The sequence below is a fragment of the Ovis aries genome, chromosome 10 (genome assembly GCF_016772045.2).
Source record: "Ovis aries strain OAR_USU_Benz2616 breed Rambouillet chromosome 10, ARS-UI_Ramb_v3.0, whole genome shotgun sequence".
Lineage (NCBI taxonomy): Eukaryota > Metazoa > Chordata > Mammalia > Artiodactyla > Bovidae > Ovis > Ovis aries.
In genome coordinates, this window is record NC_056063.1 from 82,537,664 (window position 1) to 82,563,312 (window position 25,649).

General features: G+C 43.2%; 1 protein-coding gene across 2 annotated transcripts in view; it reads right to left on the reverse strand.

The window, feature by feature from the left end:
• NALF1 (NALCN channel auxiliary factor 1) overlaps positions 1-25,649 on the reverse strand; it is a 610,419-nt gene that overhangs the window by 360,616 nt on the left and 224,154 nt on the right. The window lies entirely within an intron of this gene.

Consider the following 25,649-nt stretch of genomic DNA (forward strand, 5'->3'; position numbering starts at 1 on the left):
TGACCATAAATATGTTTTCCGTATGTTTCTGTTTTGTAAATAAGTTCGTGTCATTTTCTTAGATTCCACATACACGATATCATATCTTTGCCTTTATCTCTCTAGGTATGATCATCTCTAGGTCTACCCACGTTGCTGCAAATGGCACTTTGATTCTTATTATGGCTGAGTGATATTCCACATGCTCTTCATCCATTCAGCTGCTAATGGAGGTTTAGCTTGCTTCCACGTCTCAGCTGTTGTAACTAGCGAGCAGCTGTACTTTTGGACGTCAACTCAAGTTGCGGAACAATCATAGCAGGGGTTTGCTTCTCTAGGGAGGTGCCTCTGTTTGTCCCGCTTCTGTCTGGTGTTCTCCTGAGACATTCTGATCTATATTTAAATGAAAATGAGCCTTTACTGATACTTTGCATAAACTGAGGGGGCTATTTTTCATACCTGCTCTCTGCGAACATCAGAAGTCTCTGGAGGAGACTGTGAACAGATTCTTCAGGTAAGTCCTTGGAACAGTCTACTCAGTTTTCAGAGGCACTGGTGTCAATTAGAACATTAGTGCTTTAATGCCTGGAGACTGCTGTAACGAATGCATGCACATGTACATGCCCTCACACATTCAAACACACTCATGGTACTCTTCCCATGCAGAAAAGGCGAAGGCAAAGATGATTCAAACTATGCTTTCAGTGCCAGATCTGGGAAACGTGTAGAGTACGTTCTCCTGTCTAGCATCTCATCTCCCACATCATTCATTCCAATCCTTTCCTTGTATAATAAAGACAGCGAAAATGCATGAGTCTCAGGGTGTACATTAAGGTCCAGCTGAGACTATCAATATCACACTCTTGAAAATTCTTTCTTTCCAGGGCTTTTGTTCTTATAAATAATGGAGGTGACATAAAGGGTACTGAACTGTGGATATGGCTTGCTTCTAGGGGAAAAAAAAATTACAAAAGCTTACAAAAGAAAAATAGTCAAGGTTAGGTAATTCAATACATTGAGAAACGAGTACAAAGTATCTCAAGCCTGAGCCTTGACAAGCCTGAGCCTTGACAAGTCTGTCTGATTTTTTAAATGAAAGGAGCTTTTGCACTAATTATACAAATAATGCAGAACTATTTTTTAAAATCACTCATATAGTAACGAATGAAAGATAAAGTAAAAATGTGTCCAAAACTCTACATTCTATTACCTACATGGGGATAACTACTGTGAACCTTTTGTTCTTTCCACGTTGCTTTAGGAGGACACACAAACACACAATCCCAAGTTTTCATAGATGTATGATTGCCATTTCATCTACATTTATATTATAGATACCGATCACTCTCGCTTTTCTGCCTTCATCACTGCACCGATTTCACACTTTCTGTAGCTGAATACTCTTATCTTCCAATGTCTAAATGTTTAGGTGTATGCATCCTAAGTCACTTGTCCATGACTCTTAAGAGACCCCATGGACTATATAGCCCACCAAGTTCCTCTGTCCATGGGATTCTCCAGGCAAGAATATTGGAGTTGGTTTCCATGCCCTCCCCCAGGGGATCTTCCTCACTCAGGGATCGAACCCGTGTCTCCTGTGGCTCCTGCACTGCAGGCAGATTCCTTGCCACTGAGCCACTGGAAAGTGATAATGAAAGTCGCTCAGTCATGTCTGAGGCTTTGCAACCCCATGGACTATACAGTCCATGGCATTCTCCAGGCCAGAAGACTGGAGTGGGTAGCCTTTCCCTTCTCCAGGGGATCTTCCCCACCCAGGGATCAAACCCAGGTCTCCCTCATTGCAGGCAGATTCTTTACCAGCTGAGCCACAAGGGAAGCCCAAGAATACTGGAGTGGGTAGCCTGTCCCGCTCCAGCAGATCTTCCTGACTCAGCAATGGAACCGGGGTCTCCTGCATTGCAGGCGATTCTTTACCAACTGAGCTACTAGGGAAGCCACCAGGGAAGACCCTAAATATTTAGGTAACCCAAAGCTTAGTCCTTAAGTATCTATACTGACATTATGGATAATAACATTCAGTCTCATTGTTTTAAATGAATTTATAGATCAAAGTTTTCCAAATATATGCCTCTAGTTCTGAACTTTGCTCTTGAACACCATCTATACATATTTGGTTGCCAAAACAATGTTATTTATTGAGTGTCTAATGTCTAGATCACATTTAACCTGTCATCCCCTCCCAAAAATGCACAGGCACCCTCCCAAGCTCGTCCCCTTCCACTTCCTCGAGAATGAGAAGATTCAGAGGAGTTTTATGTGCTCTCCTAGGCTGGAGGTAAGGATAGCTGAGCTGGGAAGGTGCCAACCAGAGAGGATGGATTCTCATGCACAAACTCCCTCTATAACACAGAAATACAAATTTGGGAATCTGAAATAATCTTATAAATTACTTTAACCTCTTTTTTTTTTTTCATTTTCAGTTGAGGAAATGAGGTCTAGAAAGATGAAATGACTTTGTAAATTTATACATCCAGTCTGCTTTCCAACACTGTCTCTGCCCCCTTCCAGAAAGAATAATTTCTGCTAGCCTCTACAGCGATTTCCTAAGTTACCTCAAATGCACTCACATTTTCACTAGGAAACTACAATGACTATAATGCAGGTATTTATAGCATGATAGCACAGCTTACTAATGCCTTCCTATTTTCCCTAAATGTTACACAACGTATTTCCGACTGTACTCTAGTTTTACCTTTAAATATTTGGGGAATGCTTAAAAGATTTCACTTAATATTTAGTTTGATTCTATAAAAGGTGTGATTCATTAAATTACATAAGTTTTGCAGTTCAGACACTTATAGCTGCAAGTTTTCTCAGGGATCCATGCATCTCACTTATGTTCCTGATAACCGCACAGAACCAGAACATAGAAACACACGGGGACAGATGATTATGCTCATGTCTCATCAGACATGTTACAATAGACACGCTTCACAACTCATCTTCTCTAGTAATTATGTGGCAACCTCATTCTGAGTTGATGACTTGGCCAAGATATCTATTAAGAGAATGAAGGGACAGGATAGTTTTAGCACCTCTCCTAACACAGATTTTTGGTCAGAGTTCTGTCTGTGAAGAGACATTTCGGCAAGTTCAAGATTATTCCTTAGTGAGATTTCTTAAAAAGAAAAAACTAAATCTTCTTAACTGATAAAGCATTGATAACATTAATCCTAGATCTCAGTTTGCTTTTTTCTTGGACATGCTTGCAACGTAATACTTAGTTGTGAAATGTAAATACTACTGAAATGGGGCTTCCAAAGCATTGCTAATTAGAGTGTACTTTCTGTTCACACTTTCTAGGTGACTTATGGGCCCACGACTCCATTCTCTCGGCCAAAAATCAACAGAGGCACCAGTTCATTTCTGAAGAAGAAAGACTGTCATGCTCTATCTGAACCTATTCAAATGTAATCACTTACTTGCAGGTTGATCAGGAAAGCTGGCCAAAAATGAGGTGTTCTTTTTATCATTTTGAAGCAGCAAGGAGCTGTTTATTGTTTAGTCGCTAAGTCACGTCCCCCTCTTCATGAGTCCGTGGACTCCAGCCCTCCTGGCTCCTCCATCCATGGGCTTCTCCAGGCAAGAATACTGGAGTGGGTTGCCGTTTCCTTCTCCAGGGGATCTTCCCGACCCAGGGACTGAACCAGCGTCTCCTGCACTGGATGCATAGGCAGGCAGATTCCTCACCGCTGAGCCACCAGGGAGGCCCGGCAAATGAGACGCTCTTGTGGATTTAAACGACTAAAGTCATAACCGCGCCACTGTCACAGTCTGAAATCAGTGATACAACGGTTATTTTTAAATATGCCGGTGTGTATCAAAAGTTAAAAAACGGATTAAACAACATCATATAAAAATCAAGCTCCCTGTCCTTTGAATAACAGATCAGTAATGGACACATTCACAAAGAGCCAGTTTACAATCGGATGCTGATAACTAAATTGAAGAAGAAAACAAGGATTAAGATAGGAATCCTTTGACCATGGTGCGGCGGACCAGTGAACCGTGCTGTCTGCACATGTGGCTCCGTTTTCTAAGTTTCCATCTGTTACTCCAAATGCCAACAGCGTTCTAAGGACTAGCTATCTGTTTTGAAAATGTCATGCTTTTTGCCCATTTGGGCACCCCGATGACTTACATTTGTCAGCAGAGCACTGGACGGGTGCTCTATCCCTATGCCCTGGAGATGCAGCGGGGTGGGGGTGGGGGGCGGAGCTAAAGGTGCCCTGGAGGTGGGGTGGGGTGAGGGGCCTGGGGTGGAGCTAAAGGTGCTCTGGAGGTGGGGTGGGGTGGGGATGGGGGCGGAGCTAAAGGTGCCCTGGAGGTGGGGTGGGGTGGGGATGGGGGCGGAGCTAAAGGTGCCCTGGAGGTGGGGTGGGGTGAGGGGCCGGGGGTGGAGCTAAAGGTGCTCTGGAGGTGGGGTGGGGTGGGGATGGGGGCGGAGCTAAAGGTGCCCTGGAGGTGGGGCGGGGTGGGGATGGGGGCGGAGCTAAAGGTGCCCTGAAGGCGGGGTGGGGTGGGATGGGGGCGGAGCTAAAGGTGCCCTGGAGGTGGGGCGGGGTGGGGGGCCGGGGGCAGAGCTAAAGGTGTCCTGGAGATGGGGCGGGGGGCGGAGCTAAAGATGACTCAGGCCCAAACGCAGGAGGCTGTGTTTCCACCCAGAGATTTTTTTAGTTTTAAATAAGTCGTTCTCAATTTCAAATCTTTCGGAACTAATTTGTCCTCCAGCTATATATGAAGACAAGAACAATGAATCATGTAAAGTGTCTAAGCCATCAAAACAACATCCGAGCAGACAGAAGTTGAAATACTAATAACCACTCAAGATCTTAAGTGTGACCTCGAGACCAGAAGTGATGGTCCTCCAGATAATTACCGTCCTGCCAGTGCTCTTCCTCCTCCTCCTTTTCCTCTCAACTGAGCACAGGAAAATTGCTTTTTGCTCTTTAGAACTGAGAGGTGACATGTTAGATTTTTGTTTCTTAATCTATAACTGTTCGCTCATCTTTTCTGTCCACATTTACATTTCAGCAGTTTGGTTTTCCTTTTTTTTTTTTCCCTAAGGAATTAAAAAAATTTTTCTCATTTGTATGATTAGACATTTTAGAAGACTCAGAATCAAAATTGAAATACTCAAAAGCAATGCAGTTCCAACCTGAATTAGTGGAAGTTTCATTTCTTGGGAAATATATCTGAACAACACATTGCTCATTTCAGAAAAGTCTAGGGTGTGTGCTAGTTTACACGTTTGATGCTCTTTTGAAGATTTCATTAAAAACACAATAGGAAAATGATTCTCCCTAATTAAGACTGGGAGTCAAGTCTGAGTGAACTCCGGGAGTTGGTGATGGACAGGGAGGCCTGGCGTGCTGCGATTCATGGGGTCGCAAAGAGCTGGACACAACTGAGCGACTGAACTGAACTGAACTGAAAACATAAGATGAGAAAAGTGGCAGAACCTGGCAAGTTGCCTCATTAATATCCCATAATATTTTGATTAAAAAAAAATTGAGTCTCAGCCTGAAATTTACCTAAGAAAATGGTTGTGCTACCTCCCAGTTACCTGGTGAGGATAAACTCTTGTATTGTCATCTTGAAACTGCTGTGGCTCTGAAACTGGCCGATTTCTGGTGTGGAGCAGACATCGAATCATGAGACAATAATAACGCTACATGGACTAATGACAGCAGCTTGCTTTTTCTAGGTGCTTTCTTACACCCCCCCACTCCCTGTTAACAGATTCGGACCAAGCTGTACAGATTTATAAGAGATTCAGAAATAATTCATGAGTCCTATTTGCTTAACTGCATAATATGATAATAGTTTTAACACTTTTGATAATACTTTTGTGTTTAACATTTTTTTCTACCAGCTTTTGCTATGGATATTATTTATGGGTCTCATGAAAAGAAAAAAAATGAAAGATTTGTTAAAGGAAATAAGGCTCTATTCCTAAGAAGGAAAGACTCCCAAATTGGTCTTTCTTAGAAATCTCCATCTCTGTGACATTGGAATGTTCTCCGGGTTGAAAATGTGGCCTGTGTTCCCATCTGGCATGTTTCTGGAGACCCTGACAGGTGCTTCCAACCAGTCAGAGCTGGGTGGAGTCACTGCCGCTTGAGACACTGGCTCCACACAGTGAAACATGTTAACTGAAGCAAACGTGTGTTGAAACATTATTTAGCAGACAACCTGTTCCCACGCTGAGAAGCTAATGCTACTCTTACGCACCGGTTTATTCCTTCCTAAAACACAGACGAATCACTGAAGTTCCAGTCCATCACGGGGCACCAGCCTGGGAGGTCTGAATTTTACTATTGGATTGTCTGACCTCTGACAGGTTCCCTGATGTACCCTAAAGAGCACAGTTCTTCATTCACATCTACGCTGCATGCAAAAGGCACAGTTTGAGAAGGAAAAAAAAAAAGTGTTTTCTACCAGTTAAGCTCACACGTACAATAAAAAGCCCCCAGATGAGCATTTTGTAATCCTTGCTCTCGCTGCAACCGTGCCGGTGGCGCTCATGTTTGCAATGACCAAATTAAGCTACTATACAATGGATCTACTATTCCCCCAGAAAATAGTCTCTATCTTCCTACCCGTTTTCTGTTTCTTAGCATCTTTTGAGAGGAATCATTTAAAGTACATTTGGTGATAAGTTAAAAAACAAAATCCAAGTTAAAACTGTTTGCATCTTAAATTTCATTCCCTAGTTGAAGAGTCAATTGGTTGGTTGGTTCCTATTCTCTCTGTTACAGTGTTTCTCTAAGATACTAGTGATTTGCATTTCTTTTTTTTTTAAAAAAAGCTGTCTATCCTGAAAGTGAATAACCTAATAGGCTTGATTTGTCAGTATTTCATAGCAATCTAACTTTGCTGAATAACAATGGGACTATTTGAATTTTGCTCTTGTTGTTCAGCCGCTCAGTCGAGCCTGACTCTTTGTGACCCATGAACTGCAGCTTCCCAGTCCTTCACCATCTCCTGGATGGTCGCTCACACTCATGTCCATCGAGTCGGTGATGGCATCCAACCTTTGCTCTGTCCCAAGCCATTTGTAACCAGAGGCAACTCCCTCCTTGTTACTCTGGAGCCTAATTCTTATCATATGTAGCTTCTGGTAGCTGGGGAGTTTCTCCAGGGCTTATGATGTGAAGGCTTTTGAGGCATATCAGCAAAAATAATAAAAGAAAAAAACTGCTGAGAGAAAACCAGAATGTACATATGAACCATTTAGATATGAACAATAGCGAGAACAGTGCATGTTAAAACATCAGAAATTCAACCACACTGGTCTTAGAAAATTGTAAGCTTGAATGGATTCATGAAATATAAGAAAGGTTATAAAATAAATAAAGTAGGCATTTGCTTCCAAATGCTGGAAAATAATCATATGGACAGCCCAAAGGAAAAAGAAAAAATGAATACTGAAAAGAAGGTAATTAGATGTAATGAATCAGATAGCAAAAGTAGAAGAGATTTGCAATGAAACCAGAACAGTAATAAAATGGAAAAACTTCAGACCAGTTCCAGCAAAGAGAAAGAAGTCCAAACTAAAAAAAAAATCAACAGAGGTTGTTTATTTGATCCCAGGGGCTCTCTGCAGACAGTGACACAGCCCCCCTGCCCTGACCCCTTCTCAGACCTGGGCTGTCTCTACGGCAGAGGCAAAATAGTGATGCTCCTAAAACCTAGAATCTGGAGTCAGACCTTACAGGTGTGAGTCCCAGTTCTCTCACTAGCTATATAACGTTGGACAATTTACTTAACTATCCTTCCCTCAATTTTCGTATCTTTTAAATGGGGATAATCACAGAACCTAACTCAAGCAAAATTTGTAAAGCACTTAGAACCATGCCTGTAAACAGGCTGAAGACAAAAATGTGAAAGTTAATGCCTGCATCAATAAGATATAAACTTCCTAGAAAATAAAAATCTATCTGAAAAATAAAAATTTATAAGGACAGAAAATGAAAATGTGAATGTTAAGATTAAAATTCCAGAAACTCACACACACACCACACACACTGTTGAGGTTTCAAGTGGGCACCAGATCTCTCGTAATCAACTTCTGTCCCTCTGCCTGGCGATTTGCATACTCTTTGAAAGCAGGCCCCCATCACTTCACTGCTATCACATTTAGTATTAATCCAGGAGCACTGTCATTTTTAGCTCAACGAGGGCTAAGCATCTTGGTGCCGTATATGTTGTAACCAGATTTTCTATTAATACATATATCTTTCAAAGCCATCAATCTTCTCTTTTTTGATGGTGAAATGTTAAAACAAAACACAAATTTGGCTCTGAAACCGAAGTCACGGAAACCTTCTGAAAACCTCCCTGCTACCCAGATAACTGGATGCTTATTCTTCCCCCCTTTAGTCCAGAGCAAATGCCAGTAGCTGCTAATTCATCCACCCTTTGAAGAACAAATGCCAGACAGGCGGACGCGTGAGAAGACACTCAGCGCTCTGGGGTCATCAGGGATAGTGACAGAGCAGAAGGGTCAGCTTGTTCCCAGGCTGCCAGGAGCCCTCCCACTGCAGAGGGTGGAGGAGGTGCCCCCAGAGCAATTCTGAAAGCTCTCTGCCGTGCCCACCTCTTCCTGGATGGCAAAAAGCACCTGGATCTACAGACAGATGGACCCCGAGGACAGAAATACAGAAATGAAACCCCAGGTATGCAAAAGCAAAAGGCTCGTACAAAGCTTAGTTATTCTGGGAAAAAAAAAATAATAATTTAACATAAAAATGCCAGAGTATGTACAAAATGGGATTTCTCCAGCACATTTAGCAAGCTGAATTCATGATAGAGACACATTCCATTTGTCAAGGGACTTAATAACTCAAAGGAAAGAAACTGGGAGTTTTACATTTTGAATTTTGCTTCCTTAAATTTGAATGTATTCATGTCCCTCTAAATTTAACTGTGAAATGTTGAGAAGACTTGGCCTCCATTTGAGGAAATATGAGGCCCTTTTTCAACCCTTGATGAAAGGAATTATTAAATTTGAAACCAGGGGCTGCATTTACCTGTCCTGTCAGAGGACCATTAGTGACAACCATTCTGTGAAAGAATTCTTTAGGTTTCCTCTCCACATCAAGGAGGAGAACATAACGCTGCGGATAACAAGTTCTGTGAAGAGCAACGTCTCAGGCCCTGAGTGAACATTTCGGCTCTAGTTACCTGAAAGTGAACTGAGCGTGAAGTCACTCAGCCGTGTCAGACTCTCTGCGACCCCGTGGACTGCAGCCCTCCGGGCTCCTCCGTCCATGGGATTCTCCAGGCAACAGGACTGGAGTGGGGTGCCATTGCCTTCTCCAGAGGATCTTCCGTACCCAGAGATCGAACCCGGGTCTTCCACATTGTAGGCAGATGCTTTACCATCTGAGCCACTGCTGCCTGAATATGAAGTTTTGTGTTTTTTTTTAAAGTCAATTCTCACAAATGAACAATGGTCTGACCATCAGCAGAGGGCACAGTGAACAACCCTGTTCCCTGTCAGGAGGCCCAATGGCTCCAGTAAAGAGGGAGCTCGCAGAGGTCCGTCCCTGGCTTAGAGAAGGCAGAAACAGAGCAAGAAAAGGGCCACAAATTGAAAGAAAAAAATAAGTTGAGGCAGGAAGACTAGAGCGGGCCAAGAGGGACAGATGGAAAGAAGAAGGTTGCGGGAAAGGCAGACACAGGGAGGTGGCATTCCCACCTTCCTCCTCCTTCTTCTCCGGAGTTCCCTGCCACAGCCTGGGCGCCAGTGCTTCCATGCTGCCCACCCCCCTGCCCTCCATTGTCCATAGTCTGCCACTCGGAATGACCTAACTGCTCCGGTGTGTGTGTGATCACCTTTTCCTATCGAAATTTCGCTGCACCTCATTCTTCAAAGCACTTGGCGCAGGTAACGGAATGGATGCGTGCTTTTTGTTCATCTCACTATTCATTCACTCACCACGTATTCATTAGACGATTCCACGACAAGTCATACAAGCCCCGCGTCTGTTTTCAGGCAGCACAATGATAATGAAACACGCATACCTTAAAGCAACTCACAGACTGTGATAAAGCGCTACGGAGCATGCAAGCCGGGTGCTGGGACAGAGAATAGAGAAGGACCTCAAGCAAGCTCAAGCAAGGCCTCTTTGCAGAAAGGCGATTTCGGCCGAGATCGAATGAAGCCAGAAGAAAGCAGCCGTTCATGGGCACAGTATGGCCAGAGGAGGAGGAGGGGGTAGGGGTGGATTGCTGGGGGTTAGGGGTCACAGGGCCATATGGGCATGGCTTGTCACAGTGCGAAGGAGAACCCCTTGGGTTTCCAATGAAAGTGTGACATATTCTGATGCTTTTAAAAAGCTCATTCTACTGTTGTGCGGGAAGTAAATGAGCGTTGGGATGAGCAAGAAAACAAAGAGGGTTCCTGGAATACTTCTGCAGCGGTGGAGGCAAGCGCAGCGGTGGAGGCAAGCGCAGCGGTGGAGGCAAGCGCAGCGATGGTGGCTCGCCGGGGTTCCTCCTGGCAGTGGGTGCCGAGGAGGGGCTGCGAGGGGAGCCGCAGGACTGGCGAGTGGACTCCCCCTGTGTTAGGGTCATGGGGGAGAAATCTGAGGATTAGAACACACAGGGAGAGAAGGAAATGAGGTGGACAGGGCGCACATGGCCTCGCTATGGCTGATCTGCTGCTGTTGTCCAGTCATTCAGTTGTGCCCCGTTCTTTGCGATCTCATGGACTGCAGCACACCAAGGCTTCCTTGTCCTTCACCAGCTCCTGGAGTTTGCACAAACTCATGTTCATTAAGTTGGTGATGCCATCCAACCATCTCCTCCTCTGTTGCCCCCTTCTCCTGCCCTCAATCCGTCCCAGCATCAGGGTCTTTTCCAATGAGTCAGGTCTTTGCGTCAGGTGGCCAAAGTATTGGAGCTTTAGCATCAATCCTTCCAAAGAATATTGAAGGTTGATTTCCTTTAGGATTGACTGGTTGGATCTCCTTGCACTCCAAAGGACTCTCCAGAGCCTTCTCCAGCACCAGAGTTTGAAAGCATCAATTCTTTGGTGCTAAGCCTTCTTTACGGTCCGACTACTACATCCATACATGACTCTTGGAAACACTGGCTGATTTATTTCTAAATATTTCTCATACCATCTCCTCCTCTTTATTCTGACCGCTGCTGCCCTAGAAAATCCTCCTCATCTGGTATCTGAACTGACACGAGGCACACACTCCATCAGAAAGGATCTCATTGCTCCAGAGCAAACCCATCTCCCTCCAGGACCCCAGTCATCAGCAGTGTTGGAAGGAATACAGCTCTAAGGTCGGAAATTCAGATGGGGTTGCCTCAGAGTATAATACTAACCTTTTACATATTGCACTTTTCTTTATTAGATCAGAGCCAATTACCCAATCTTTTACTGAAGTCAGATTTGTAAAGCTAAGAAAATGTATGAAGCATCTAATGAATTCCAGCTTTTGAGAAAACGACAGGCTATTTGAACTGGAAGATTCCCAGACACCATGCAGTTCTGCCACCTGACATAGGACTGAGCGGGCTGCTTCCAGGGACACAGGAGCTGCCACAGACCCGGGACAGGAATCCGGGCCTCCTAACACTTAGTGTGCAGCAGTTACACTCCCAACATAACCACATCATAGGATGATTTAACCAAAACATCACGGTCAAAGTCATTTCTTTCTCCCCCAGAGGTGGCCAGTGTGGAAATTTCAGAGGCTCTACAGCCTGGACATTCTGTTTTCTTGTCAAATTTCCCAAATCATAAATGGATTAGGAGGTTGGAAAGAAACAGGTGTCCTTCTTTTCGTGTGTTCATTATTAAATAATCTGGCACGCGTCAGTGGAACATTTTTTTTTCCTCTGGCATTTTCCAATTGGCTTTCATAGGTCCTTTAAAATGGAATAATTCTTAATTGTGATGTTTGAAACCTGTTCCAAAAAAAAAAAAAAAAAAGCCTCTTCTAGGACAGGAAAAAAAACAAAAAGAAAGGCGTCCAGTCCTTAGCCAGGAAGCTTATCATTGAAGACCAAAGTACACATTGGAACTACAGTTTGATGGTGCGCCAGACAGTTAGAGGAGGGATTTCAAAACAATGGTGATGATTTGGTCAAGTGGGAAATACTCCTGATATTTAAAGCTATCAATACCTGAGCCACAAAGCCGCAGGAACCATCTACGCGGGGAACAACGTGCTATTGTTGGAACGAGATAGAATCATCTCTAATTCTATGTGGCCTTCTGGAGAGTCTAAGAGGGACGGAAGAATCTCTGTGATTCTATAAATGAGTGTTCAAGACTCTAACAGGATCTGTTACCAGGGAGCCTCTTTATCTGCATCGATTTTCTAACCTTTATCCACCAAGGGACGCCCTCCTGACCCATGGGTTCCCATGGGTACTGGGATGAGCAGTACTTGCTGATACTTTTGCACCAAGGGACGTGCTCACAGAAGTGAGAACCCTGCTTTCCTGTCCACCATCTACTCTTTGGACATCTAGAGTATAAAATGGCTATATATATGCAAAACAACAGCCAGCCAACAAGTCATACCAGATGCAGCCTCCTAAATACTGAGTGTATTTCCAAGTCAATCCTACTCTTCCTTTGAGATTCTGTTCCCATGGGACCCTGTAGCAGAGAAACCCAGCACTGTCTGTGAGGGAGGGCATCGATTAGCTACCGCCACGCTTCCCCTAGTCCCAGGCGATCACCATCCTTGTGTGCTTCTGAGTTTTCTAAAATGTCTGATTTGACCAGAAACGTCAGTCCCCAGTATCAGAAGTAATCCTTTCTGTCTCCTTCAAACTCTTCTCTCTCATTTCCTCTCTCCCTCCTTCTCATCCTCTCTCTGTTTTAAGTTCAGTAGGAAAGACGTTCCCTGATAGCTCAGTTGGTAGAGAATCCGCCTGCAATGCAGGAGACCCTGGTTCGATCCCTGGGTCAGGAAGATCCGCTGGAGAAGGGAGAGGCTCCCCACTCCAGGGTTAGGCTTCCCTTGTGGCTCAGCTGGTGAAGGATCTGCCCGCAATGTGGGAGATCTGGGTTTGATCCCTGGGTTGGAAAGATCCCCTGGAGGAGGGCATGGCTATCCACTCTGGTATTCTGGCCTGGAGAATCCCATGAACTGTTAGTCCACAGGGTCGCAAAGAGTCAGACACGACTCAGTGACTTTCACAGGGACAGGAAAAACGCATGCCATTCACCTTGTCATAGCTTCCAACGCACCAAGCTTACTGAGGGCTCACATACAGGGCACAGTTGACTAGAACCCCAGGGAACGTCACTCGTGATTAGGATCAGACCCCCGCTTGATCCTGAAAGTTTTGCTGCTGACCCATCCCATCACAGAAAGGGTGTTCCCGTTGATTTTCCAGGAGGTAATTACATCTGAAGGCCTTAGCTTCCCCTGCAATTTCACCCGATTCTCCCATCCCAAATTAACTGACATTCCCAGGTCAGTTAATAATATTTTCTTATCATATTTTTGGTTTGATAGTTTCCGGTATCATTAAGGATCCTTATGGTTAAAAGAATGGCAAAAACATGAAGGGACTTCTCTTTCATTAGTGACTGTATTAATCGTTCTAATCTCTATGAAGAAGCTGGGAACTGTGAGGAACAATCCTGTTTGGTGAACTTTTCAGCTAAATTACTCTGATGGGAAATTACAGAGAGAGCTGTTGAGTCACCGAGAGTAGTCTTAGCAAAACTTGTGCTGTGCACGCCTGACGCTCCGGCTCCTGCTAACCGGCTCTCGCCTGAAAGTGGCTGGACTCTTGGCTCCTCTCGTATAGTTGCTAGGATACTGCTTTCTGCCGCCTCTAGATATTTCTGTTTCTCCGGGACCATATACATTTCACCCAGGCCTGCCTCAAAGTAATGCCTGCCTATCTGACCGGCCACCCCTACTCTAACACTGAACCCTCAAAACCCTTGAGAAAAATTGAGCCATGCTACTCCACTGAGGCTGTAATGAAGGCCCAGAGGAGGCAGAAGTCAAGTTGAAGTCCAATCACTTGGGTTCTGGTTCAAGTACTATCACAAATGATTGAATTTCCTGAGCCCCCCTTTCCCTCTCGGCTCTGGGAATCAGTTTCGGCCCATGTAAGTGGGAAGAAGACCGTCCCTTCCATAGGAGATGTCCCTGTGATTCACGGAATGATATCTGAAATATGCTCATGAGAGAGTTTTTTTCCAAAAATGATTCTTCCACCCATCCTCTGTCTCCGATTAACTCTTCTGCTTACCTTAGAGGTAAAAAAAAAAAGAAAAAAAGAGAAAAATATTCTATACAAAACGCTGGGGTTGCTTTCAGCCTGAGGATTTACAAATCCATCTGCCCAGGAGGAATGCCAATGATTACCCAATGAACAAATCACTATTCACCAGCAAAAACTATCCCACTTCAGGTATAGCTCGGGTATTTTTATTTTTTATGTTTGTGTTTTTGTACCCTTTAGACAGTCCACCCTGCAGGGACTGCTTTTCAGAAGCTATTACAGAGACTGGTCCCAGCAATGGAATCGCGAATGACTGAGACCACCCACAGCAGTTTTCTGTCAAAGTGAAGAAAAAGAAATCCATTGATATGAGACCACGTATACCTAGGAGACAGGTTCACAGCACCAAGCAACATTGTAGGTCATGGAATGGATCTGATTTGTGAGTGAAATCTACAGTACGCCCGTATATCAAAAACAAACGCTGAATAACACTTATCTGTGGAATCTAAAGAAACTGAACACGGAGAAACAGGGACCAGAATGGTGGTAGCAAGGGCAGCTAAAAAGGAGAGATGTTGGTCAAAAGGTACAAAGCCCCAGTTACAAGAGGAGTCAGTTCTGAGGATTAAGTGTCCAGCACAGAGATTATAGTTATCAGTACCATATTACATACTTGGGAGTGGCTGGGGAATAGATCTCACATATCCTCACCACAAAAAAAAATGAAATGGCAATCACGTGACTTGGTGAAGGTGTTAAGAATGTGGTGGTAATTGCTTTGTAATATTTGTGTGCATTAAATCGACAACTTGTAAGTTACCTGTCACTTATATCTCAGTAAATCTGGGAAAAGTCAAAAATATAAATTATCATTTTCACATGAAAAAAGAAAGTGAACTTTTGTAACAGGTTCTACCATTGCCGAGGAGTGGCTCTGAAGAATGCAGTGGGTTCAGCTCCACAGTGGATCACAAGGGCTTGAGTCCCTGGGCTTATAGGTCCCACAGGAAAGCATGCATCATAACACACACACACAACAGGCAGCTCTATCATCTATACTTGGTCTTTCAAGTCCGACTAATACAATTAAGTTAGAGGGTTTATAAATCTACCATTTTAACATATCCTACTATGACGTTTCTTTTACTGAATTTGTATTCAAAGAAAAAGAAAACCATAGAGGATTTTTTCTTTATGTGCCTCTTTCTTTTCAGAAAAACACTGCTATTCAAGCAAGGTCACATTGTTTACGTTGAAGGTCTACATCACTGAGAAAGGAAATTATTCTGAAAGGAAACAGTGTAAAGAAATTAGAAAATAACTCCTCTTGAGCTGTATCTCTAAAGCTACTCTTGGGAGCGTCTGAATGCTGAAGAATTAGATGCAAAAATATCCTCAAGTCTTAAGTGAAATAAAGGTACTACCTGAACCACCGTTTCTTTCTGCTGTTTGGAATGTCCAGGTCAACTGCACAAACCTGCATGGAAACACAGAGGTTGGGCACGCAAAATGGGGAGTAAGGAGAGGGAGGTGCCCTGGGCTGCCTGTGCACCCCAACGTTCCTGAGCTTCCCCAGACATCGGAAGCGATCATAGGTATCTAGTCATCAACTGAGCAAGTAAAATGGCCACATTCAGAAAACAATATGAATCAGAAACAATTTTGAGGGGCTAGATACTATGCAGGTCAGGAAGCAACAGTTAGAACTGGACACGGAACAACAGACTGTTCCAAATAGGAAAAGGAGGACGTCAAGGCTGTATATTGTCAGCCTGCTTATTTAATTTATATGCCGAGTACATCATGAGAAATGCTGGGCTGGAGGAAGCACAAGCTGGAATCAAGATTGCCAGGAGAAATATCAATAACCTCAGATATGCAGATGACACCACCCTTATGTGAAAGAGGACAGTGAAAAAGTTGGCTTAAAGCTTGACATTCAGAAAACGAAGATCATGGCATCTGGTCCCATCACTTCATGGGAAATAGATGGGGAAACAGTGGAAACAGTGTCAGACTTTATTTTTTTGAGCTCCAAAATCACTGCAGATGGTGACTGCAGCCATGAAATTAAAAGACGCTTACTCCTTGGAAGGAAAGTTATGACCAACCTAGATAGCATATTCAAAAGCAGAGACATTACTTTGCCGACTAAGGTCCACCTAGTCAAGGCTATGGTTTTTCCTGTGGTCATGTATGGATGTGAGAGTTGGACTGTGAAGAAGGCTGAGCGCCAAAGAATTGATGTGTTTGAACTGTGGTGTTGGAGAAGACTCTTGAGAGTCCCTTGGACTGCGGGGAGATCCAACCAGTCCATTCTGAAGGGGATGAACCCTGGGATTTCTTTGGAAGGAATGATGCTAAAGCTGAAACTCCAGTACTTTGGCCACCTCATGCGAAGAATTGACTCATTGGAAAAGACTCTGATGCTGGGAGGGATTCGGGGCAGGAGGAGAAGGGGACAACCGAGGATGAGATGGCTGCATGGCATCATGGACTCCATGGACATGAGTCTGAGTGAACTCCGGGATATGGTGATGAACAGGGAGGCCTGGCGTGCTGCAATTCATGGGGTCGGTCGCAAAGAGTCGGACATGACTGAGCGACTGCACTGAGCTGGCCTGAACTGAAGAGGAACTAAAAAGCCTCTCGATGAAAGTGAAAGAGGAGAGTGGAGAGGAGAGTGAAAGAGGACCAAATCAGTTTGGTCCAAAGAATGAGGTGGTATTTTCTAGATGGAGTGGGAATGACAGGCACAAGCATTTTAAACTATGACAATGGATGAACATGTATAGAGGGAAGTGTTTATTAACATATAAACTTGACCAACTGAGGCATAACTGCTATCCAGTCATGTAACAAAACAACCATAACATCCATTTTCATTTGCAGAGGACTTTAAAAACTTGCAAAAGGTTTCTGAATTTTATGGCATTAAGTCTTGATGGCGAATAAGTCAGTGATGGAGGAATAATCATTCTTACTTTACAAACAAAGAAATGGAGGCTCAGAAATGTTAGTGAATTACCTACAGGTGCTTAGGGAGGTAGATATGCAAATTTCTTCTGATTTACTGTGTAATGCACTTCTACTAAGCCAACATATGGTTTATGCACATGAAAGTACGTATTTCGTGGGACCAGTGAGGAGGAAGGATGGGGGAAACACAAGCAACAGTTACTGGAGTGTTTAAACTCCAAAGTATTTATCAGAACTCTTGCCCTCCGCAGTGTTATTAGAGTTTCTTCTTAAAAACTGTTTAAAAATCACAGCCTTTTCAATTTGCAGTTCTGGGAAAAACCACAGGGTGTCATCCTGTGTGATACTTTTGCAAAGCTTCTCTTTTTAAAGGTAAATTTCACTATTTTGAAGAGTAATTCATCCCTATGATTTAGAAATCAAAATGATTTAATAAATTATAGGTTAAAAAGTCTGGTTCTGACTCTAATTTCTGTTGTCCTCGATTTTCACACTCACCAACCCGTCCTCACCTCATTGTGTATACCCCTGTTTTCGACACTCAGATACACACACACATACACAAACACATGGGACATACACTCACACACACACACATCTTCCTCTTTTTTACAAAGAAATGTAGCAAAGCAGACATAACTCTTCACTGTTTTAAATTTAACACATCCTGAGATATTTTATTATGTGAGGTTATTAATAACAGATATTTTGATTATATATCTGAAATATCAAATATCAATAACCTCAGATATGTAGATGACACCACCCTTATGGCAGAAAGCGAAGAACTAAAAAGCCTCTTGATGAAAGTGAAAGGAGAATGAAAAATTTGGCTTAAAGCTCAATATTCAGAAAACTAAGATCATGGCATCTGGTCCCATCATTTCATGGCAAATAGATGAGGAAACAGTGGAAACAGTGTCAGACTTTATTTTGGGGGGCTCCAAAATCACTGCAGATGGTGATTGCAGCCGTGAAATTAAAATATGCTTACTCCTTGGAAGAAAAGTTATGACCAGCCTAGACAGCATATTAAAAAGCAGAGACATTACTTTATTAACAAAGGTCCATCTAGTCAAGGCTACAGTCTTTCCAGTAGCTCATGTATGGATGTGAGAGCTGGACTGTGAAGAAGGCTGAGCGCCGAAGAATTGATGCTTTTGAACCATGGTGTCGGAGAAGACTCTTGAGAGTCCCTTGGACTGCAAGGAGATCCAACCAGCCCATCCTAAAGGAGATCAGTCCTGGGTGTTCATTGGAAGGACTGATGCTGAAGCTCCTACACTTTGGCCACCTGATGGGAAGAGCTGACTCATTTGAAAAGACCCTGATGCTGGGAAAGACTGAAGGCAGGAGGAGAAGGGGACAACGGAGGATGAGGTGGTTGGATGGCATCACCGACTCAATGGACATGAGTTTGAGTGAACTCCAGGAGTTGGCGATGGACAGGGAGGCCTGGCGTGCTTCAATCCATGGGGTCGCAAAGAGTCGACACAATTAAGCGACTAAACTGAACTGAACTGAGACATTTTACAATTAATACAATCTAATCAATTTTGTGTCCTTTTTTTTACAGCTGTAAATATATGAATGTGTGGGCATATTTATGGATATGTGCTCGAGTTCTTTCTAATTTCCGCTGTAAAACCTTCGACTAATGAATTGTAGAGCAGACAAAGGTAAATTGTTGAGTTCCTCCATATCCGTGGCCTTTGACACTCCGCTCCCAACCGTCCTCTCCCAGTTCCTATTAGAGTGTCACCTACATTCCCCTGATCTCTTCAATAAAGGAGAAGGGGAAAGGAAGGCAAGATGGGGAAAGATGTTCTGGCTCCACATTTTCTGAGTAAATGTTAGGTTATAGCTTCAGGCCAAAGTTAAAAATAACACAGTCAAATGCTAAACCACAGACATTTACAACTTTTTAACACAGATTTTTTTCCACAGAACTCCTGGTTTTTTCCAACATGCAAAGGATTCCTTTTGCTTTTCAGGGCCTCAGTCATTAATGCTGAGGAACTATCAACAACCACAGTGCAGGCACTGGACTTCCCTGTAGAATATCATTTTTGTGCCTTTAAAGATTAAATTTCCAAATCCTAACCTATCTTTCCTTGCAGCTTTATGCAGATTTAGCATTAGATCCATCTCTATCCTTGGACAATGTAACTTGAAAAAAACAAAGACATGGAGCAACGGTTTTGATTTTTTAAAAAAAAAAAGGCTAAAAGGGGAGCATCCTAGCAATTCAGGAAATATATCAACTTCCTGGCATTTAGCAGTAAACAGCACACAGACATGAACTACCTACTCCAAACCATTAGCTACCTCTTAGGTAATTGAGTAATTTTAATGCAAACATTGTTTAAGTTGTTGACTATCAGAACGTGCTTAAAAGTGCCTTTTGGATATTGTGAAATGCCATAATTCCCATCTCTCAGGTTTATGTATGTTACTGCTGCATTTTATGTATGACAATAGCCATCTATACAAAATTTATTTGGAAAATCAAAGTTTATTAATGACATGCTGAAAAAAAAAAATAACCAGGTCTTTGTCAACCCATTTAATCCCAGTGGTCTTCATCATTACCTTCATCATAAAGCTTTCCATCAGTGTTCCAGTCCAGGGGAATGGTACAGTGTTCCAGGAAGAGTAATAATACTTCTGGAATAATGTTCTTTCTAGTCTTGAGGCAGACCCTTTGCAACCCACAGACTGTAGCCCGCCAGGCTCCTCTGTCCATGGGGTCTCCAGGCAAGGATACTGGAGCGGGTAGCCATTCCCTTCCCCAGGGGATCTTCCTGACCCAGGGATTGAACCCAGGTCTTTCTCCTGCATTACAGGCAGATTCTTTACCATCTACGCCACCAGGGAAGCCGGCCCCCTCCCCTCCAGGGTAAAGTAATTGGAGATTCATTCCCTGTGAATCAAAACTCCAAGACAGGAATAGGAGAACCATTAAAGGAGGAGGCTGGGCCCTGCTGAGACCACGTATTTCTTTTTCTTGAAGTAGGGAGACCTCCCTGACCACACAGGTGCAGAGAAAGCTCCTTAGAGACCAAAGGAGAGCTATGTCAAGGATGTTCTACCCAGACGCCGTTTCGGTAAAATCCATTTTGGCTAAGAGACACGTGGGCACACACGGGAGGATCCTGAGATATACCAAATACGGATGGTGAACCAAGTAAATCAAAATGACTGGCCAAAGTAAGCCTGGAAGAAATAACCCATGAGAGTAATTCAAACCACTGCAAGGGCAGGACTCAGTGACTCTCTCCTTGAGCTGCCCACGTGTCTGTCTGTACTCTTTTCCCTCTTAATAAACACTACACCTGTTTCACTGCTTTCCGTCTCTGTGAGAATTCTTTCTGCAAAGCCGAAGGGCCCGGGCCCTTGTCACTGACCTCTGGTCTGGTGGCCAGGATCTGGTGCTTTCTCCGATGCAACCCAGCGTCAGTCCCTGGCTGGGAACCCAAGCCCCGCTCCAAGACTCTGCAGGCCGAGGCCACCTGAGATCAGTCTGAGCTACGCGACACAGATTAAACCTGCTGAAAACAGGAAATTCATTCCTACGTGACACCAAATAACTTGTTTTGAGTGATTATTTTCTCTGACAGGCTGTTTTGGCAATGTAGATACAGCTTAGTCAATTTAGTGCATGAATTGATACATGCGGGGTTTCATATTCAAAACAGAAAAATTTTACAGTTGTACACTCAACATCCAGAGTATTTCTTTAGTTCAATAACACTTATTTTAAAAGATTGACTTTGTAGAATATAAACTTTTTCTAACCTGTTAGTCTTACCCACTACATAAAATTGGAAAAAAATAACAACGGATGTTAAACAGTTTTGTTAATTACTGATGGGGTGACAGGGATGTCAAAATCTTTTTTTTAAAAAGTCATGAGCTCCCACTTTTATAAATCTCAGTCACAGACACTGCAAAAAAGTTATATGCAAAGGTGCTCCTTGGATTAGTATTTATAACTGGAAAACAATCAAGGAGATCTACAATAAGAAGGTGGTTCAATAAACAAAGGCAGGCACATCTGAATTCTCATTCTTCTCTGCCCACAGGGTGCAAGAATGATTCCCAAAGCTGAATCAACTTCAGAGTTCCATATGGTTTCTCATTCTCCCCTACCACATCCTGAAAGTGAAAGGCGCTCAGTCGTGTCCAATTCTTTGCAACCCCACGGACTATACAGTCCATGGAATTCTCCAGGCCAGAACACTGGAGTGGGTAGTCTATCCCTTCCCCATGGGATCTTCCCAGCCCAGGGATCGAACCCAGGTCTTCCACATTGTGGACAGATTCTTTACCAGCCGAGCCACCAGGGAAGCCCAAGAATACTGGAGTGGGTAGCCAACCCCTTCTCCTCCAGATCTTCCTGACCCAGGATTCAAACTGGGGTCTCCAGCATTGCAGGCAGATTCTTTACCAACTGAGCTACCAGCGGCGCCCCCTACAACATCCTACAAGGAGCAATTCCAGAAGCGGAGTCAATTTCAAGATGGAATGACAACACATTGAAAATGGAATCAAAATGTAGCAAAGGTGATTTTTGTCCCCTGTTGAAATAGTTATAATCCAACGTATTTAGTCCCAGCTCTATGTACTAGTGAACTTGGGAAAGTCTTAATTACCTAGAAAATACATTATCATTTCCCTGGGATATGGGAATTAGAGAGAGATTTTCAAAAAACTTATGAAAAGAAATGAGTACCTTAAGCCCTGCTCCGGTTTGATTCCATCATACTAATTTACCAGACCCTTGTCGCAAAGAGTCGGACACGACTGAGCAGCTGAACTGAACTTATTATTAAAATGAACAGATTTCTGGAGGCTTTATCCTCCCTATTATTATTGTTAGAAAAGTCCCTCATGCAGTTCATAATTTCACAGAAAGTCATTCTTTTCAGTGAGTGAGGGGGAGGCTGTCTTTCACAAGTGCCAGTGAAACCTTAATGAAGGGGTCCCTTCTGAACCTCTATTTTCTCCACACGAAAGACACTTGAATATCAGCAAGGGGAGCACATTCTTTCCTCTGTGGAGAGGAGAGAAATTTCCTATTAAAGTTATATTTTAAAGCCTACACATAAGGCTTACAGAAGAATGCCACTCAGAAAGCAACCTGGAACAAAGAATCAAATGAAACAGCACTATGGAGAAAGGAGGGTGACTATGGACTCTGTGTTTTCATCCCCTCTTCTGATTATTATTAATTCTCAGCTTAGTTCAAGCATCCCCTTTCCAGAGAGAAAGTACAAATTTGCATGCACTTAATGTGAATGCCTTCCATAGGTTTGCTTATTTTGCCTTAAACTCCAGGCTAGTTATTGTTTTGGAGCAGTTCTGAAATCCAGCTCATTTAAACAAAAGGGCGGCAGTGTTAAAGGCTTTTTTTCTTGCCTTGAAAGTAGGGAGGAAAAAAAAAAAAACAAGGACAGTAATTCTGTTTTCATTTTGAAGTAATGTATATATGGAATCCATAAATATTACGAAGGTAACACTATTCTCTCATACAATTGAAAATGCATGTGCTGCCGCACGAGTCGGATGGCGCATCTCTTCAGCGGCATGGACACCTTCTTACCCATATGATTGATCTTCCACGTTTGCTTGCTTTTTAATAAACCATCGTGAAGGCCTGCTACGCTTCGAACAGACATTCGTTATCTTTCCAAAGCAAGACGTTTAATTTAAAGAGACAGCCAAGATTCATATTCTGGTCACTTGATAAATAAATCGACAGACATGCTTTACTCTGCTTCCATTCAGTGCAGTTTAGCTGATCGAAGGCCAAGTCCAGAGCCCTCTCCATGCAACGGACACTTCCTGTTGCTGCTGTTGTTCAGTCGCTCAGTTGGGTCCAACTCTTTGAGACCCCAGGGACTGCAGCACGCCAGGCTTCTCTGTCCTTCACTATCTCCTGGAGGTTGCTCAACTCATGTCCATTGAGTTGGTGATGTTCTCTAACCACCTTTTCCTCTGCCATCCCCTTCTCCTCCTGCCCTCAATCTTTCCCCGCATCAGGGTCTTTTCAAATGAGTCAGCTCTTTGCATCAGGTGGCCAGAGTATCGGAGCTTCAGCTTCAGCATCAGTCCTTCCAATGCATATTCAGGACTGATTTCCTTTAGGATGGACTGGTTGGATCTCCTTGCAGTCCAAGTGACTCTCATGAGTCTTCCCCAACACTGCAGTTCAAAAGCATCAATTCTTCGGCCCTCAGCTTTTTTTCTATTACAACCCTCACATCCGTACATGACTGCTGGAAAAACCATAGCGTTGACTAGACGGACCTAAACCTTACCTCCCAAAACCCTGCTTTCCTTCCACTGGGACACCCCTTCTGGCCACTGCTTTTCCCTAGCAGAACGTCAAGTGAAAATACTAATTGACCTTCTGTTATTTTGTGAGCCGCAGTTAGACTTTGAGGCCACGGGCAGAACTGTTACGGTGAGAGCACGTCTCATTCAGGCAGCCCCCCTTTACCTCGGCTCCTTTTGTGTCATGGAAACGTCTGAGGAACGCTTTCCCGTTTCTGCATTCCATAAAATATGTTTCACATTATTAAAAGGTGTATTGATTCAATGTGCTCACAACTATACAGCAGATGGAAAAGATAATTAGGTGAAATAAGTTGCTAAAGTATTTTGCATATCAAAAGGTAACACGGTTTTTTAGTTGCTTGCGGTAATTCTCAGTGCTCTTTTAAAATGAGAGACTAAACGAGTTTTAAGTAATATCTCGAACATTCTTTCAGTCACACATTTCTTTTTTCCTTATTCAGGAAAGGAACCATTAGCTCTGATCCCGTCAATTTGCATTTGATCTGATCCAGTCAATTCGCAAATGCTACTTTAAAAAAAAAAAAAAACTAAACAAACAAACCCTGATTAGCTTTCACATGGAAGGTCAATAATAATTTTTCAAAAACCGGGCAGTTTCTGGTAAATCAGAGCACTGAAAGCATTAGATTAAGAAGTGATGCTAATGTGTTCATTCTCTGAATCCTCACCTTAAGGCTCCCCAATTAAAGTTCACACTGCTTAGCCATCCTTTTAAACTTCTGCCTGTCATTGTAATAGGGTATTTATACTCAGTCTTCTGCTTCATAAAACTTTACTTGAGAGGCAGTGTATTTTTCAATTTCTTATCCATCTTTCATCCACCAGCTTGGCAATGAATTAAATCACTTAAAACTAATGTGCCCAACTTTCTGCAAGGTGGCTACCATCAGTTGGCCAATATAAGCTAAGAGAGAAAACAAATAATACAGTATACACAGTTGGGAACACTCACTTTTAATCCTGAAATCAACTGAACAAATAACTTTGGGGCACCATGTCCCTGTTCTAAAGAGAAATTGGATGAATTATATTGTAAAAGTTCTTTCAAGTCCAAATTTTAAGTTCAGTTCAGTCGCTCAGTCATGTCTGATTTTTTGCGACCTCATGGACTGCAGCACGCCAGGTCTCCCTGTCCATTGCCAACTCCCTGAGCTTACTCAAACTCATGTCCATCAAGTAGGTGATGCCATTCAGCCATCTGATCCTCTGTCGATCCCTTCTCCTCCCGCCTTCAATCTTTCCCAGCATCAGGGTCTTTTCCAATGAGTCAGTTCTTTGCATCAGGTGGCTAAAGTATTGCAGTTTCAGCTTCAACATCAGTCCTTCCAATGAATATTCATGACTGATTTCCTTTAGGATGGACTTGTTGGATCTCCTTGGAGTCCAAGGGACTCTTGAGGGTCTTCTCCAACATAACAGTTCAAAAGCATCAGTTCTTTGGCACTCAGCTTTCTTTATGGTCCAACTCTCACATCCATACATGACTACTGGAAAATCCATAGCTTTGACTAGGACCTTTGTTGGCAAAATAATGTCTCTGCTTTTTAATATGCTGTCTAGGTTGGTCATAAATTTTCTTCCAAGGAGCAAGCATCTTTTAATGTCATGGCTGCAGTCACCATCAGCAGTGATTTTGGAGCCCCCCAAAATAAAGTCTGTCACTGTTTCCATTGTTTCCTATTGATTTGCTATGAAGTGATGGGACCGGATGCCATGATCTTAGTTTCTTGAATGTTGAGATTTAAGCCAACTTTTTCATTCTCCTCTTTCACTTTGATCAAGAGGCTCTCTAGTTCTTCTCCGCTTTCTGCCAGAAGAGTGGTGTTATTTGCATATCAGAGGTTATTGATATTTCTTTGGGCAATCTTGATTCCAGCTTGTGATTCATCCGGCCAGCATTTCGCATGATGTACTCTGCATATAAGTTAAACAAGCAGGGTGACAATATACAGCTTTGGCATATTCCTTTCCTGATTTGGAACCAGTATGTTGTTCCACATCCAATTTTAAGTGTTGCTTCTTGTCCTGCATACAGATTTCTCACGATACAGGTCAGGTGGTCTGGTATTCTCATCTCTTGA